The 18,254-nt window shown below is 43.6% G+C and overlaps 1 long non-coding RNA gene across 1 annotated transcript in view; it reads right to left on the bottom strand.

Moving 5' to 3' along the window:
- Positions 1-15,653, bottom strand: part of LOC106988871 (uncharacterized) — a 93,084-nt gene extending 77,431 nt beyond the window's left edge. Inside the window, exons 1-2 of the long non-coding RNA XR_001432411.3 lie at positions 15,198-15,653; positions 13,445-13,534 (exon numbers count right to left, since the gene is read on the bottom strand). This is a non-coding gene — a long non-coding RNA (uncharacterized LOC106988871). The remainder of the gene's footprint in view (positions 1-13,444; positions 13,535-15,197) is intronic.
- Between the last annotated feature and the right edge of the window lie 2,601 nt (positions 15,654-18,254).

Raw genomic sequence — 18,254 nt, 5'->3', positions numbered from 1 at the left:
ACAATATGAATCAAGAGAATTGGGAGCAGAGGGTGGTATCACAGGTTACCTGTATATGGTAGCTGTTGGTGCTTATTTTCCATGATAATAACAATTTTGCAGGATTTTAAATTTATAAAACAAACAGTTCTGGACTCACACTTCATAATCAACTCAGGGGACCCACTGTACATTTGACAATCTATCATTATCTGATATTATAATTTCCCTCTTTTGGGAGCTGGGGGGCATTACCAGGACCTCGAGCTGCCACAGTGAATCTCACAAGAGGACACACAATGTTGTGAAAACCCAAGCATGCTTTCTTGTCTCTTATGGTTTCATCCATTCCTCTTCTGCTCTTCATCTAATTTTTTTTTTTGCCCAGGACCTTTCACTGTACATCCATCATTTTCTAGAAACTCTCTGAAGGACAGAGAACTCTACATAAATCATAAAGTAACGAAAGATAGAATTACATTATCTTACTCTTCTTTGTTTATTCTCACCTATCCTTCAACCCCTCACATGGCAGAGTGGCAGGTTTCACACACAAAACTCAAAGCACTAAACTTCTTTCCTTTGGGTCCAGTTCTCTCCACCGGAGCACAGTGAATCTGTCAATTCCCCTGAGCTGACTCATTGCTGAGTCACCGATGCCACTGGCGGCCAAGGCAGGGGGCCACAGCAGCTGATGGTGTTGATGCCTGGGGTTACTTCCCTACAGAAGCTAGGAAGCAACAAGGGAAGGCAAAGCCTGCCAGTCTGGGGTGAGATTAAGCCCATTTAATAGAGCACAGAAATAGGGGTCAAAGCTGAGCTGAATTATTTGTCTGGCTATCAATTAAGCAGAGTTGCCTTATGTGAACCTTCTGACTCATTAGGTTGGGGTTCTCAAAATGAAGTCTGTAGACCACCTGGGTCATAATCACCTCGGGTCATGTTAAAAACTCAGATTGCTGAACCCCACTCCAGACTTACAATTTTAGCAGCTTGCCCAAGTCAGGAGTGATTGCCTTTAGGACACCAGCTTGTTGTGTTTGTCTTTAAAAAAGCAATACCATATGATTTCACTCATATGTGGAATTTAAGAAACAAAACAGATGCACATAGGAGAAGGAAACGAAAAATAAAATAAGATAAAAACAAGATAGGGAGACAAACCATAAGAGACTCTTAAATACAGAGAACAAACTGAGGGTTGCTGGAGGAGAGGTGGGGGTAGTGCTAAATGGGTGACAAGCATTAAGGAGAGCATTTGTTGGGATGAGCACTGTTACATGTAAGTGATGTATCACTAAATTCTACTCCTGAAACCATTATTACACTATATGTTAACTAACTTGAATTTAAACAAAACCTTGGAAAGGGAAAAAAAAAAAAAAAAAAACAATGGGATGGACATTGTAGAATATCCAAGCTATTTTAGTTTAGGGAACCACCTCTGCTTTTGACCAGTGTTAAAAACATTTATGAAATCAAAATCTCAGGGCTGTGGCCTTGGGGTTTGCATGTTCATTAAGCTCCCCAGTGATTCTTTGGGTCACAAAAATTGGAAAACTCTTTTCCTGTAGTTTTCTCTCATAATCCTTTTGGTTGATAATTGGGGGAGAATAAAAGAAAGGAAGAAAGAAGAGGGGGAGAGAGCAAAAAACGTCTTTCATCACTTTGGTCTGCCTCGTTCAATTTGGTATGTACTTGCCCTATCGGGCAGGTGCACTATCACTCCATTTTGCTCTATCCAGCATCTAACTTTCTCTCTTGTGTGGGACGAACCGTTCCCTATGTGTTGTATTAGTGGGACATAGTGCCTGAATCCCATGGGCAGCTCAGGCATAAGAGAGCTCTTCTGGCCCCACCTCTGGTTGCCAGACTTGAGCACAAGACCACACTTCACCAATTGATGTTTCCACCACTGGGATAAGGGAGCAGGGGGAGTGATGGGTTTGTAGCTGGGCCACAAGATCTGGAGGAGCAATGATATCTTGGCCAGATGACATTGTCCAAATATCATTCACTTTATAATGGTACTACTTGATAATTAGGCAATAATATGACAAAGATTCCTGAACAAGTCATTGCAAAATTCTATCTAACCCTGGTTATACTGCTGGTGAATTGCCTGACTTTAGGCAAGTTTCTTCTTCCTTCCAGGCCTTACCTGTATCATTTATAAAAAGGAAAATCATTATCCTTAAGCGGCTTAGTAGAATTGTAGTAAAACTAAATTTTAAATATATATGTGCTTTGTAAACTACAAAATACGATAGAAATATTAGTGGAAAATGAATTTTTTAAATGTATACTTATTCTCACAGAAGCAAAAATTTCCACTCAGCAAGAAGTATTTTTAGAAAGAGATCCTTAGTTTTCTTGTGTGACTCTTAAATTTAACATCCAACTTGCTGCTTTTTAACATCATGAATTTTTATATTTTGCTAAGTCCCTGTTGTTTCATCTGCTATCAGGCAGTCAAATTCCCCACAGGAATAAAAGCATTAAATAAAATGCTATACACACTACAGTAAAAACTTCCATCCATTTCCCAACAGCTGTTGCTTTTTAGAGAAACCAAATATTTTTGGAAAGGGCCACAAACATTCTGGATTCAAACCATTTATTAGCTTTGGAAACATAACATGCAGTCATCTTGCCAGTCTTAATCTTGCAGTTCCATTAAACACACCACAACTGCATCATAAAACAGAAAAGGGAAGAATTTATAAACAAATAAAGCAGTTAATTGGGGCAATAAAATAGCAGTTCCCTCCCAAGTGTGGAATCGCTGTGTTTCAACCTACAGAACCCTGAAATCTGCTTGTCAGAAGTCTAGTCCCTAGCAGAGCCAAACACAGATCAAAGATTTCAGGATTGCTCCTGGGTCCACAACGCTTACCTCTGCCGCCACGCCCTCAGTACCTCCTTCCCCTCACCTGGCATTGCTGCAAGTCTTTCCAAGAAGAAGACCAGCTCCCAGCACAGTACTCTCTTGATTGTTATTCCACAGCCAGGGTTCCAGTTGAAGAAGGAATTGCCGGGAGATCCACAGCTATGGCTACGTCTTCAACACAACACTCAGGTGGGGAGATGGAGACATCTTCTCAGATGTGCTTCTGTTTCCTGGGCAGTGCGGTAACCTAATAGCACTATCTCTCCTGTGCACTGCCAAGATGAGAGCAAGCTTTGGAGCCACAGGAACTACGCTGCAATCCTACCATTGCCTCTTGCCTGCTCTACAGCTATGAGCAAAAGCAAGATTTTTAATATGAGTTTCATTCATCTATTCATTCGACACATATTTATTGAGCAACCTACTACATACCTGATCTTTAAGATCTTTTAGCAGTTAAGTGGTGATGCTAAACCCCTACTTCAGAGACTTGTTGTGAGAATCAAATGAGAAAAAAATATATATGCATACACAGGTTGCAATAGTATGTGCTCACAAATATTCACTCCATTGGTTCAAGTAGCAGATTAGAATTATACTGGACGTGCAATTAAAATCATATCTTGCACAGTATTGCTTTCATTCAAGAAAGAGACAGAAAAGACTTAGGGTATCCACCCCCCTCCATAAATGGACTCTGGCTTCACTCACGTGAACTGCAGAATAGTCAGAGGGATTGCAGCTCCCGCTCCGAGGGGCCCTCTGTAGCAGTGGGATGGAGCAGAGCCAAGTGGTCCATGTGGGGAGTGCACTCATGACCTTTGCCTTGTTAACACCCAGGACCTGCACTCTCTCCCACCCCTGGAAATGTTTACAGTCTGCTTATGTAATCAGATGTGTGCACGCGCATGCACGCGCGCGTGTACACCCACATACACACTAACAGGAAATTATGTTTCTTCGTAGAGGTCTGGCTTTTGGTATGTTTTGTTTAAACTCTCTAGAGATAAACTGCCATTTACCTTTGTTTAATATCCCCCATAATGCATAGACGAGAGCTGTACCCAAAAGATGTTCTACTAATGACTTATAATACTTCTGAACAGTTACTTTCCTGGTTGAAAAAAGAATGAGATTAGTATATGGTACTCTTATAAACCTTTTCCCAGGTCCTAAATCAACTGAAGAGAAGGGAAATACCTGACGGTCAAAATCTGTGTGAAGCCTACATAAGTGCTTGCTACTGCTTGAAATCTTTCTTAGACACAGCAACTGCACATGGGCCTGCTTTAGAAAATGTCAACTAGGACACTATTGATTAGAGTTAGAACTCCTAAAAGGGAGGCAGGGAGGTGGGAAGGGAGAAAGGAAAAGGACTTAATCTCTTCACCAGGTTAGTATCTTAGATACTTATAATTCATGATTTCCAGGCTGTGCAGTCAACATGTTGAGTTAACTGGTTTCCAAATGTACTGGGATTGCTCAAACCTAAATGAACCTTTTATTTGTGAACTCATATGTGGCTAAAGAGATTGAACCCATGTGTCTCATTCATTTGCACATTGGCTGTAAAAATATCTTTAAGTTATACTCTGGAAAAGATCTGTAAACCTTAAGCCAGCACACCATCTCCTTCACCTCAAGACCTACTGAGAAACTGTGTGGGTGACAGTGCCTTCTTGTTTCTAAGCCTTGCCAGCTCCTGTCTCCTCTTACGTGTAAACAAAACTCAAGCGAACCGGGAGTCATTTGGAAGGCAGTTGGAGTGCTGTCCTTTCATCAGCTCACCTGGTGCTCTAATAAAATATCCAAGAAGCCCACATCTGGTAGGTAATAAAATCCAGAGTGGAATGAAGATGCCTGGCTGCTAAAGTGCTCTAGCCACCAGACAAAGCCATTGCGACATTTTCTTCAACTGTTGCCGATGCCAGGATTTTAATGGGGCAAAGCTGAGAGCCCTCTTTCTATGTATTTTTCCTGCACTGGGCTCACTGGCTCTGCTGCTCCCATGCTGCCAAAGGTTTTCTCCACAGCACCATCAAAACCGGCTCACAACCCAAACAAGGAAAATGCGTCTTAACATGACAGAATCAAACACAATAACACTTATCTCATACTCCCATCTCCCCAGGGTGGTGGCACTGAAGGGCGGATCTCCTTTCTTCTCCACCTCTTCTGAGTCTCCCAAATAAGAATAAATGTTAGATCTCTTTGCAGGAAAAGACAGCTATGCCAACCGCAGAGGACATGTTCTGACTGTCAACAGTGATGGATGAGATTCTGTACATTTAATAAATATAAATGTCATAATCCAACCATCAAATTTAATAAACAAAAATACCACAAACCATCTTTCCTCTCTGCTCCATGTGCTCCTTTAAAGCTGATAACATTAGAACACATTTTGCCCAAGCTATAACCTCACCATCTGCCTGGCTCAACTTCTGAGGACTTGGTACGGGTTAGAAAGAAAAGCAAATGACTTCACACTGAGAAAAAAACGAGGGACGGGGGCCTGGATGGTTTTTTCACTCCTCCCTTTCCTTCTGACCTATTTGTTAACTATAGAACCAGATGTAACTATCGGAGTATAAGTTCAACCCGCAAGAATTATTAGGGAGGCAGATCATGGAGAACATTTTTTTGCATGAGTTACACGAACAAAACTCTAAAGGCTTCCCCAGCAAGCTGAGTTGTACATTTCAGGGCTTTGATTTGGAAATGCGGAGATGCAGTCAGATGCAGACTGACTCATTAAGGATGCACTTTCTTTTGATGGCAAATTAATAATAATCATAACCACAACAATAAACACATACAAAAAATTGTTTCATTCCTTGGCCAGATTCAAAGCTATAACTGGAAGGGGCTCTCTATGTTGAGTTTAGGAAACCTCAGTGGCTCAAAGAAATGGAAAGGGGGAACTAAGTCCAAAGAACCTTAGAAAATGTCTAATATGAAGAGAGAGAAAGATAGGCTAGATCTATTTTTTTCTATTGCCCTTTTTTGAGAGCCTGCTATGTCCCAAGTACTTTATATACATTTTGACAATTTGATCTCATTGAGTGCTTTCAAGAACACACTCCAAAAGATATTACTAACCCTATGTTGTGGCTGACGCGTACAGAGGCTCTATAACACGTTCAAGTTTAGAGCACCAGAATATGAGAGAACTAGACTGACCGATTCCAGAACTGCTACTCCTTCCTCTCTGGGAACCTCAGTTTTCCTTTGGGGAGCTGCTCCTTCCCCATTCTGGTGTAGTTTGACCCCACCTCCCAGTTCCAGGATTCACATTTTTACCACATCTGGCTCCAAGCCCAAATTCATAACTACTATGCCATGGTGCTTGGGAAATAGATTCAGATGCTCCAGCAACACTGGTGGTTGGGGTCATTGTCAGCCGTAGAAAGGACACTTCTTTATACCTAAAAACCTCCAAGGTATTAAAGCTAAATCCAAAGAGACCATGGGTTTTAGGATGCGTCCATTAGCAGTTGCTACTCTCGTGCCATCAGAGATTTCCAGGCAGCATCCTGTGCAAATAATCTGCACGAGAGAAATCATTTGTCTGTTTCAGAGGGTGGTGTAATTTTCCTCTCTTTAGGAACCACCCCACAGCCTGCAGTTCTCCCAGAGTACACTTCAAATCTCACACCATATATACCGCGTGTTTCTTAATGACGCCAGGGAAGCTAAGTGGCCATCTTGTCCCCCTTCTGGTTCCATGTGTTCAAAACTAGGCTTGGGTTGTCCAGGGGCTGGGTCATGTCTCGGTGACTAGCAAAGCAACATGTGCCCCAAGACGGAATTAACCTAGCAGGGAGGGGGAAGAAGAGAGGGGCGTTCTATCCACATTTATCCATCTAGGCAGCCTCACCACTGGAAACTCTGAGCTCCTGGGCTCTTTAATATAGAAAACCCAGAAACCTGAAGCTGTGGGCAAGGTAAGAGGCAAGAGGATGGAGACTGAGCAGAGGACTTGTTTTACTTGAGTTGAAGTCTCTCTACATTCCCTTGGTACATGGTAGGGGAAAATGCAATGGAAAAATCTCAAAGAGATTTTGCTACTAAATTACTACTAGGACTGATGTTGAAAAAAAATGTTATTTGGAATTGGGTAGGATTTTGGAATTTAAAGGGTTTCTTTGTCTTCTTACTTTTGGTTATAAGGCAAGTCATTTTGCTAGTGTCACAAAAATGCAATAACTTCAGTGTAACAATTACCGTTTTTCCTCTTGACAGAACTCTCAGGCAACGGGAAGCTGCAGTGCTTGGAACAAATATTGTGGCTTACCAGAGATGACGATAGGGGTGGACAAAACTCTGCAAGAAACAGTCCCTGCCCTGAAAGCTAGGAATCTAATTTACACAAAGGCCATGGTCCGTGCTATACTTTGGAGACTTCTACAATTTTCATAGCATGATTTCATACTTTGAAAACTAATGTTTACTATCACAGATTTCTACTTTCCAGAATCTTCTATGAATAAAAAAAAAAGTTGGGGGAGGAAGTGCAGGAACCAAATTTTCCACCCCTAGTGCCCTCCTCCCCAAAATACATATAAATGGTGGTAGCTGAGAGGTTGGAAAGTGGGGAGGGAAAAAGATAGAATGCCTCCCTTCTGCCCACATCTGTCCTTTCTTACTAGCCAATGCCTTTAAAAAGAAGTAAGAGACGCAAGGGATCCTGTGGTCTGCTCAAGGAAGGCTACCTCCCCTCAGGGCCATATTCATATTAGCATCTAAGTCAACAGCAGAGGAATCTGGCATCTGTTCTTAATTATCCTTTTTTAATTCAGAATACTAAACAGTGAGTTCAATACTCTGTCTTCTTAGTTGAACCTTAAAATACCCATGTTATTTAAACTGTCCTCCTTGAGCTCTGGAATCCAGAAAGGTTAAGTGTGCTCCCCAAAGATACATAGCAAGGGCTTAGAAATTAATCCCGGACATCTGATTTGTTTCTAACTATACATGAGTTAACAATGGCTGACTAATAGCAAACTTATTTTGAAAATGCTTGCTAGCTATTTTTCCATCACTAGAAATTACCTGGTAGTTTGCCTCATAAATATTGTATCATTATGATTCCTAATATCTCTGTCAGAGTTCTTAACTTTTATGATAATAGGCAACTTGGAAACACTTTGCCAGACATTAGGCCATAATGTACAAAATAAGTGACTTACAAATGGGCTGTAGCTATCTAAAGCATGTCTGGTAAACAAATAACTGATATTGGACAACAGTGAAAATCAAAGCTTAAGTGCTTGCTGTCTTTGTGAAATGAAATAAGGACTGCTTTCTGGTTCTTTGTCTCACTGTGGACTGCTATCCTTTTCATTATCCTTGTCATATCCTGCTTTCCTTTTCATTAAAAACAACTCCTGGAAAAATAAACCCAGGAAAAAAACTATGGGAGGCAAAAATACAAATACAGCCATTCTCTAACAACACCTATTACACTATCTGCTGAGTAGCTCTGTTAGTGTAAACAGAATGTCCAATTCCCTAAATTTTAATATTTTTAATTTCCAAAAGCAAAGTACTCCCATAAAGAATTAAGGCCATTCGTTGAGGGTGAAGACCCAGAAATAAATTACTCTCTGGGATACTACCACCCAAGTTCCAACTAAGAACAGTTTTATACAGATGAAACCAGATTAAAATAAATTTTAAGCACAACTTTGAAAAGAGGTAAAATTTTAGAGATTCAAATGTTGGAAAAATTGCAAGTAGAAGGATTAAAAAAGTTTTGCTTGGATGATGGTGAGGGATTAGGCTTTTTAAAATTTATTTATTTATTTTTAATCCTTTGCCCCCACTCTACCAAAGTTTGAAGAGAGCTTAGAGAAATAGGAAATGATTTCTGAAAATTGAAGGAGCCTAAATAAAAATTTTAAATGAGAAAATATCAACTCCAAGAGTGATATCAGCAGAGAGGAATGTAGACCATATGGTAATATAGAGTTGCTCCCAAGCTTCCTCAGAGCCAAAATAAAGAGGGAAACAGAGTCATTTATAAGATTCAGCATGTCAACAAGACAGAAACAAACCAAATGTACAGGAGAATCACATTTCCTGAACCAGACCTGGGAGCATTTTTCTTGTGGCATCTCATGAAGAGGATGCAGGCTGATGCCCAACAGCATCCCTGCAGCATAGGCATCCAGGGTTCCTTCAGGCAGGTTCATCCTTCACTGTTTGCTATGGCATCAGGCAAGGCCCGACCGAGCAAGCATGATTCTAAGACAGGCCAGGTACTGTGTTTCAGAATTATACAGCACGGTGAGCTTCAACCCTGGCTATGTATCAGAATCTCACCTGGGGAGCTTTGAAATATCTTAATCCCCAGACCACATCCTAGACCAATTTAATCAGAATCTCTGGGGATGGGTCCCAGGAGGTAGTAGTTTTTAACAACAGTTTCCTGGGCCACCTGGGTGGTTCAGTCGGTTAAGCGTCTGATTTCGGCTCAGGTCATGATCTAGCAGTTTGTGAGTCAAGCCCCACGTCGGGGCTCTGTGCTGACTGCTCAGAGCCTGGAGCCTGCTTCAAATTCTGTGTCTCCCTCTCTCTGACCCTCCCCACTTATGCTCTCCTTGTCTCTCTCTCTCTCTCAAGAGTAAATACTTTAAAAAATGTTCATAATTAAAAACAGTTTTCCCAAGTGATTCCAGCATATAGCCAGGGTCAAGGGGCCTTTATGATGGATGTTCTCCCTTCTTTCTCCCACTGGCACTTCCCCATTCCACTCCCCCACTGTGATGCCCAGGACAATATACAAGGCTCACTGCAGCTTAGAGCTCTGATTTCTCTCCCACCTTTGTAAACAGTGGTTTTGACTGTAGCTATCTTCCTTGAAGGACCCCCTCCCAACTATCTGTGCCTTGACTATGACCTAACACCTGCTGTCAATCTTCACTGACATCATTTAATTCAAAAATGACACCAACTGTAATCTTTGGGTAGGCATGTGTCTTTGTAGTCACAGTCACACACAGATACAAATTGTGATTTTTCTTTCTTTTTTAAAATAATGTAGGACAAGTCATGCATTTTGACAGGTACTACAGAATGACTTACTCAGTACGCACTCCATCCCTTACGTCCTCCCTCGATTTCCTCTGCCCTCTACCAGAAGGGCTGGGAAATTAACATATCTACTCAGCTTCCCATATAACTAGGGTTCATGGATCTGGTCACAGATAGAGGCAAGGTCCCCAGGAAAGACTCCTATTCCTAAATAAAAAGACAAAGCTTCATGAAGAGAAAGGTTTTGCTTGACTCCCTTCTTCCTGTCTGGAAGCAGCCAACTTTAAATTATATGGATGAAAGGAGCTCACTAAGCATGGGAAGTGAGGACATGGGAGCAATAGCACCAGCCCTGGACTGCCTATCCTGAGACTTCTTATTACATAAGAAAAGTGAACCCGCGTTTGGTATTAAGCTACTGTAGTCAAGTTTCCGCTGCATACAATCACGTGAAATCCCAGGCAACACATGTATGGTACCATTGAACAAGGTGGACTAGAATAGTGTTTTTCAAAGAAGTTACAGTCCCATATTGAATCAACCTTAAATATATAGATGTAGACACGGAGATAGATGGTAGATAGATACAGATTTCATTTCAGTAGAAATGAAGGGTGTCACTAATCTACCCAATTTCTCCTCATCCTCTACAAGTTAACACAGTTGTGGCTTTTTCTCTGCTGCAAGAATTAACAAAGAACAGGGAGGTTTTTCTTGTCCAAGGTTCATAGAGAAGATGAGTTCAATTGTACAAGATGGATAGGGACCCCAAGAGTTAGAGGAGGTAGATGAGGCCCAATCCAGGGGACAGAAGGGTTCCCTCAAAGCAAGATGGGAGGCAGAGGATGTGACAAGTTCCTCAAGTGATTAAGACCTGTGTTCCCACAGGGAGACCACGTAGTGGACAGGTGGTAAAGACCATGACCTTGACAGTTAGCAGGGTGAACCATGTGTGGCCTGAGGTGGGTGAGGGAAAACTGTGAAGGCAGCTCTGTGGGTCACCCTATCCAGCACTGCTTGACAATGCTGGACAGCATCCCACTTAGTAGAAGCCTCATTGGAAAGATTAAGGCCACCATGAGCTAGGACTGTGGTGTTTCAAGGTTTCCTGGCACCACTTAAATTCTCAGATGCTTGTTAATTCATTAGAGGTAGAGGAAGCCATCCAAAATAACCAATACTGGACTCATTTTGATAAAAAGAGAACTTTAGAATTAATATGGCTGGGGGGAAAAAAACCACAAAGAATTGTGAGAGCTGATGGTTCTTAGAGCTTCATGTTGGAGAATTCATTCTTATTGCCCAGCCCATTGTTTAAAGAGCTGTTCGTTCTACATTATAATCATTGGGAGCAACCCAGTCACTAAGGATCGTATTTATCAGAAGATAATTAAACCTTGGAGAAAAGGCTCATATTTGGTTTTGATCAAACTAGAGAAAAGGAGTGAGGAAGCCAGTTGCCCCTCTGGTAAGGCTTTAGTATCATCAAACTGGGGGGTGGAAGGGACTCTTGAAGAGTCTGCTCCACTACACATGTGATGCTAAAATCCTCTCCCCAGCATCCCAGCATTGCACCTCGAACTCTGACTTGAGCACGCCTTCAGCATACAAGGCACTATGTGGGTACAGTGTCACAAACGGGATGTGAGGGCAGAGCCTCAAAATGAAAAAGTGAGAAATGAGTGCATAAACGTTTGTAACAACACTCAGTTTTCGTGGAAAGTGGGGTGATAAAACAGGGTAAAGTCTCAACAAGGGTCTACAACGCGGGTCTCCAGGGGGATGGGAGTCAATGAGAAACTGTTCAAAGGAGACTCAGGGAAAATTTTGGTAGAGTGAGAACAGACTCCACCAGTTGTACAACTGTGCTGTGAACCCAAGTGGCAGGGGAGGTCACAGAAAGGTGTTACTCAGGTGAGAAAAGGAAAAGGAAAAAGATGTATATGTATATGTATATGTATATGTATATGTATATGTATATGTATATACATATATGTATGTATATATATGTATATGTATATGTATACATATATCTTTACAATTCAAATCCTACTTCCTACTCTGCTCTGTAATATTCATTTTCCCCAAGAAGATTAGTGCATTCCATCTGGAGTTCTGAAGCCATTAAGAATGCACTCAAATTCTTCCACCACCTTTGTCCAGCAATAAACATCACTGAGCCCAGCAGCAGCCAGCTCTTCTAGCAGTATGTGAGGGACTATTGGGGGAATTTGAAAATTTTATGGTCTGAAAAGTGGGCCTTAGCACTTTAGCTTTTATTCTCTCAGAGAGCTTATAAATCCCTCTTCATTTAGCAGTTTTCATGAAAATGACAGCTTTTGTTAGTCAGGCTAAAGTGAGATTAGAAATAAAAATTTTAACCATTAATCCTCACTGATTAAAGTGAGACCAGAAATCAAATTGTTACCAACTGTGTGCTAATTTCAGCTTAATTCTTTGGCAAGAGGCTTTGGAAATTTTCAACTCGCTGTGCTAATTCACAATGCCTTACTACTGATGGCAGAAAGTCAAGGTCTCCTTTCCTCCTGGGTCCAGGGTGTGAACAATGACTATTTCAAAATCAGCCCAATAAAATATAAACATTAAATTCTTAGCTATGTTGTTTCTCAGCCATCACTTTCCACACCACTCTCTCCTCCTACTCACCACCAACCTTCCCCCCACACCACCAACAGCTATGAAAAAATATCTCCCCAGAGACTAGAGAATCACAGCTGAATGGCTGGCCTTTCCGCATCAAACAGAATGCCTGCAGCATCAAAGCAGGTGTCACCCCCCACACAAGCCGTTTCTATTACACACAGTGCTGGGAGGGAAGGAAAATCTTCATGCCAATAAGCCACATCAATTCATCAATCAAAATGAATTCATGCGCTAATTAAACTAGCAAAAATTTAAAAAGGCATTTGTGTTACAGACATGAGAGTGGGGTGGGGAGGGAGATGGGAGTTAAAATTCCAGGGAAGTGAAAACTTGACAGACACGGTACCACATAGAAAAGGCAGTAAATACATGGCTGGAATTAACTGCAAGCCTTTCCTTAACTTAAAAATAATAAACAAACAAACAAACAAACAAACATTCACACATACCAACAACGGGGGGCGGGGGGTGTGTGCAAATATTTTCCTGGTTGGGCCAAAACTGACATTAGCAGGGGTGTCCTCTGTATTGTGCACATTGGGAAAACCTGTGAGCAAAGTAAAACTCTATCCCTCTTTCTTCATGTCCACTTGGCCCTTAATACTGAACATCCTTCCTACTCTTTTTGATGACTTGGCAGGGCTACAAAATACAGTTACATGGTTAGTGCACTGCACAAAAGCCTAGAGCTGAGGGAAGAATGCAGCTGAAATCCAGTCCATGCTCTGACAGCAAAGTCACATGCTCTGGCATGGAGTTGCTGTCATTAGGAAGCAGTGCCTCTTTCCTCACACAAAGTGCCCTCTGCTTGTGCACCCAGAGGGCTGTGACCCCACAGAAGCCAGGGAGGTCCTGGTCCTTGCTTTTATTTACCTCTTGTCTCCTGTTTCTCCTGTTTCTGTTTCCTCCCTCTGAAGCTTTGAACTGAACGCTTCTTCAGCTGTTTCAGCATATCATAAATATCTGAACAAAGAAAAAAAACTCAATTATCCATCCAAGTGTTTCATCTATATGACACCAAGTACCCACGTATAGGGGAAACATCTTAATGCTTAGTATTGTGTAGACAAAACATCTGGTTGATCAACTTAGTTCATGTTTCTCTCAGATTCTTGAGTACCATAGAAATGCTCTCATACCCACTCACAGGCTGGATTCTCCATTGTAGAGTGCAAACTAGTTTTTCTAGGCTCAAAGAGTCCAATTCGGTATAGTGGAGGCCTGAGAGATAATAAAGGGACAAGGGGGCTGTTTTCCTCTTAACACTAAATAAGTAACAGTTAGCCCACTTAGCGAAATATTACGGGAAGAGAACTTTTCATCTTTAGTCCAATTGTTCTGATGCTTCATTTGACAAGATTCTTTCACTGTCTCTTATCTGTGTTGCATTCGGAGGAGAAAAACTTTAATATTTGCTTCAAATATCTCAATTTTATAAAGGCAGGTTCATCTGTTTCTTTGAAAGCTTGCTCTTGAAAAACAGGAGTCCAGTGGCATGGGTTTCCTAAAGTTAGTACTGGGGCAAATAAATTGGCCCAATCTCAGCTATCTTTGCTCGAAATGACGGAGAAAAACGGTTCGAATATCAGTCCTGTCATCTGAGTCTAGCCTCCTGGTCAGGGCACTTTATAGCATCCCGGCCAGGTAAATGGCGAATGGCGAGGTGAATGGCGAATGTCATTCTCCTCGTTTCCCAAAAAAGAGAAGCAGTTGAGTGAAACGCCAGGCCCGTGGTCAGACAGTGAGTCAACAGCATAAGGGCGAACTTTCCAGATCTTCCCAGAATTGGCCCCAAGACTTGGTGCACAAGGGGTGAAAACTAAAACTCCTTTTCTTCTCCCCAAGGCAGACCGTGAAACTGTAAAGATGAGCTGGCATTTTGTTTTATTTTGTGTAATAAACTGTTCTTTTCACAGCAGTTGGCCCTGGGGGGGTTTCAAATAGCACTGCTTGGCTGCAGCTGTGGGTGTGGCCCGGCTCAGTCCAAAGGCAACTTGGAGACCACAGCTGTGTCAGGCCGAGCGGGATCTTAAACCTCCCATCTGGGCTGCACACTTTCAAGTTCACCACCCACCCCCCCTCCCCAAAAACAAGTGGAGTCATTTTCACAAGCCAGAACCCCGCAGATGGGAGGTTCTGCTCTTCCTCCGCCGGTGGTTACTTGGGGGGGGGGGGGGGGTCACCTCCGATACCCCCAGAGACTGACCCCCACAGGCTGCTCGGGACAGTTTCTGAACCGTCCCCGGGGCCATCCCTTCTGTAGCCACGAGAACCCTCCGCAGGGGCGTTGGTAACAGCGGTCAGCATTTTCAAAGGGGTTACCGGGTGGGAGGGGTTTTCTGTTTGGTGTTTCGATTTTTTTTTTTTTTCCCCATGACTCTTTCTCGGGCTCTCACAGCCCGCTCTGACAAGTGGCATGCGTGCCCCGATCCGGTAGATTCTGACACCCTTCCAGAAAAAAAAAAAAAAAAAAAAAAAAATTCTTCAAGGGTTTCCTTTGAGCCCCCGCTTCCAGCTCCAGCAAATAAATGACAAAGTGACCCCTCCGCCGGCAGCGCCCAAACGCAAGGACGGAAGCGCGAACTCTGAACCCCTTCCCATCCCCTAAGTGACGGGAATCACTCACTTCTTTGTCTCACTGAGGAAACTATGTGGGCTCGTGAATGGCTTCTTTTCTGACTGGATTACAAGTACGTCAGAACGGGCACCGTCTGGGAGGGCGGCGAGCGAAAACGCAGCGCCCGGCGCACGTCTGGGCGGCGGGGGTCGCCGCGGCGTCCTCGGAGCGGCAGAGAAAGCCCTGGAAGGCCGCGCCGGGCCGCGGGAGGAGCCGCCGCCAGGGGGAGCGCCGCGAGCCCGCCGGCCTTTGTTCGCGCCGCGGCGCCGGGGGAGCGCAGGCGGCTGCCGGGAAGGGCGGGGGGACGCGCCCGGGCCCTCGGCGGTGGGAAGGACCCGCGTCTTTGGCAGTCCGAGTCGCGTTCGGGCTTTTTCGGCGGGCACTCTCGCTGTCTGGGGCTGGGCGCCTCCGTGTGCTCCCACACGTCCGGCCTTCGACGCGGTCCCGTCCCTCCTGGCCGGCGGCGTCCCCCTGCGCGCGTAGGGGATGGGGACGGGGACACACCGGGGGTGCAGACGGAGCGGGCGGGGGACGCCAAACAAAGCCTGGGGAGAGCGCGAGCGAGAGGGGGTTATAGAGGGGGTGGGGCAGCGTGTGTGCGGGTGGGTGGGGGGTAGGGGGAGAGAGAGAGAGAGAGAGACAATAGAACTAGAGAGCAAGAGGAGGGAGAAAGGGCAGCTCAACGCAGCAAGTCTAAGCTGAACGCAGTCCCCTGGGAGAGGCACTGTCCTTCAGAGGGTCCCTGCCGTTGGGTAGTTGTGGACTGGTAAGGAAGAGTGAGCCACTCATTTCAGCAGCAGACAGATGGGTCTGTAGGTATAACTAACGTGACAGATAGGCAGGCGCTGGTCTTCCCAGGGATCCTCCTTCCTGGGGAAAGGAGCCAACACTTCCCTCAGAGGGTTGCAATAGCTTATCTGTGGAGTGTCAGGCTATCCCAGAAGAGATTCCGTGATCAAAGGCTTGGGAAAAGTGATAAGAACACAGTTTTTTCCCCAGCTAGCAACGCTGAGCAAGTTCCTGGGACCATGGCCACTTTCTTCACTTGTCATGCTTTCTTCCTCTCCGTTTCAGCCAGACTGCCCAGTATTCCTATAGAATTGTAAAGCCTGTGTCCTTCTACAGTCAGAGCCAATTCTGGACATTTGCTGATGACACCAAAGAGGGGAAGACTGACCGTGACCCTGGGAATAAAGGTCACCAAGAACATTTTCAGCCCTACTTCCCTTAGTCTGGAAGTGGGGGAGAAGCAATAGGAGTCTGGTCACTCGGGGTTTTAAACACTAGCTTTGAGTTGTAAACTCCATTCAGGGAACAGTAGGAAATGGTGCAGGTACTTGGTTAGTTCATTTCATTTTACCTACGTTGAGCCCCTTAACTCCTAAAACAAACCATTTCTTTCATACGAGCATGGGTGCGTTACTTGGTCTTCTTTTCCTCATTCGTAAAATTGAAGGATTGGATCAAGGTACCTTCCAGTTCCAAAATTAGAACAGGTATCTCTGTTCAGGAATTTGCAGAGGAACGTTCCTTATTTAAACATACGATGCAATCATGGGGTGAAGAACACGAAGTACAAATTTTTAAAGGACGAGAGTGAAGTAACACAGCATTTAATCCACCTGAATCTCCATTTCCAAATGTTGTATTTCTAATGTTGATAATTCACTGTTACATGAGGTCACATCTAAAACAGTTAATGCTCCCTAAGTGAGAAGGCAATGTCACCTCTGAGACCCAGCATGGAAATCAACCAGGGAGAACTATGGGGTGAGATCATTTGCTGTTCAAGAGGAAACCATTTTCCTGCACTAAGAAGAGGCTCTTAGACTTTAGAATCCTTGGGTTTTCCAGTAACAAACCCTGCCAGGATGTAGCTGATTTTTCTGAGCCTCTAATTTTTTTGTTCGTATTTTGTCCTCTTTTCACTGTTGTGTTAGTTTTGGAGTTTGAGGACAACGGACAGACACAAACCCAACTTTGTGGCAAGACCACTTCTCAGTTACGCACATCAAATTTTAACAGTTGTGAGAATGTCCGCGATTAAGGCTGTTTCACCTAATGTTTGTCTAAGTTGAGAAGGTTCCAGTGATGAAATTTAAAGTCTGTGGCTAATGAGGAACACAGGTTTTTTTAAACTTCATGTTTAGAGGGCAGTTCTTTAGCCTCTCTGTTGGAACTATGACAATGTGGGTCTGATAAAATATGACTTGGTTTGAAACTATCAAATAGCATTATAAAAATGTTTGGACTAGATTTAGGTCTCCTCAAAGGTGGCAGATTGATAGAGCATGGATAAAGCAAGTCAGCTTCCAGGAATGATTGCTTCGTGAGAAACTGGGCCCTTCTTTCTCCGGAGTGACATGACATTCCCAGACAACGTCTTAACTTGCAGAGTCCTCAAAGCGCGAATCCCAGCTTCCTTCCCTGCTGAGAAGCCTCTCGCAGGAGTGGAAATTTCTCTAGGAATTCTGTAATGGAATGGTACCTTGCTGAAGCTAGGGGTCACCAGGTCATTGCATTCTAATCAGCCAGAAGCCAGCAAGGCCATCACCATAGCTAAAACCTCCAGAACAAGCCTGTGAAATATGTTCTCTGAGCTCTCTGATCTCCTAGGTCGACCACCTCCATAAGTGGTTTCCGTCCCAGTCCTGCCAGGTTCTCACGTGGACCATAGCCCCACCCGATTGCAGGGCCTCATGGTCCCACTCAGTCTGTTCCCCCTTCCTCCATCCTCTTACCTCACCGCCCTTCTAGGTACATTTGCATCTCATTTGTGTGACTGGTGCACCTAAGGCTAGTGGCTCTGTAAAGCAGGAGAGGGTCTGTCATCATTCCAGAAGAGCAGCTAATAATTCTGGACAAAGTATTTTGACTGTAAGTGTTGATTGATCCCAAATCATTTAAGTATTGCTTCTTCAAAATACCATAGGTTGTTTTTGACTCAAGACTTTTATGGCTAAGACAAAGAACAAAGTTTTAGCTGAGACAAATAAACCTGCACTATGGATAGCTCTCTAAATAGATCATTTACATATATATGCATGTGTTCATACATGCATGTAA

The sequence above is a fragment of the Acinonyx jubatus genome, chromosome C1 (assembly GCF_027475565.1).
Source record: "Acinonyx jubatus isolate Ajub_Pintada_27869175 chromosome C1, VMU_Ajub_asm_v1.0, whole genome shotgun sequence".
NCBI lineage: Eukaryota > Metazoa > Chordata > Mammalia > Carnivora > Felidae > Acinonyx > Acinonyx jubatus.
Note: the sequence above shows the minus strand (reverse complement) of the source record. Positions and strands in the feature narration are given on the sequence as shown.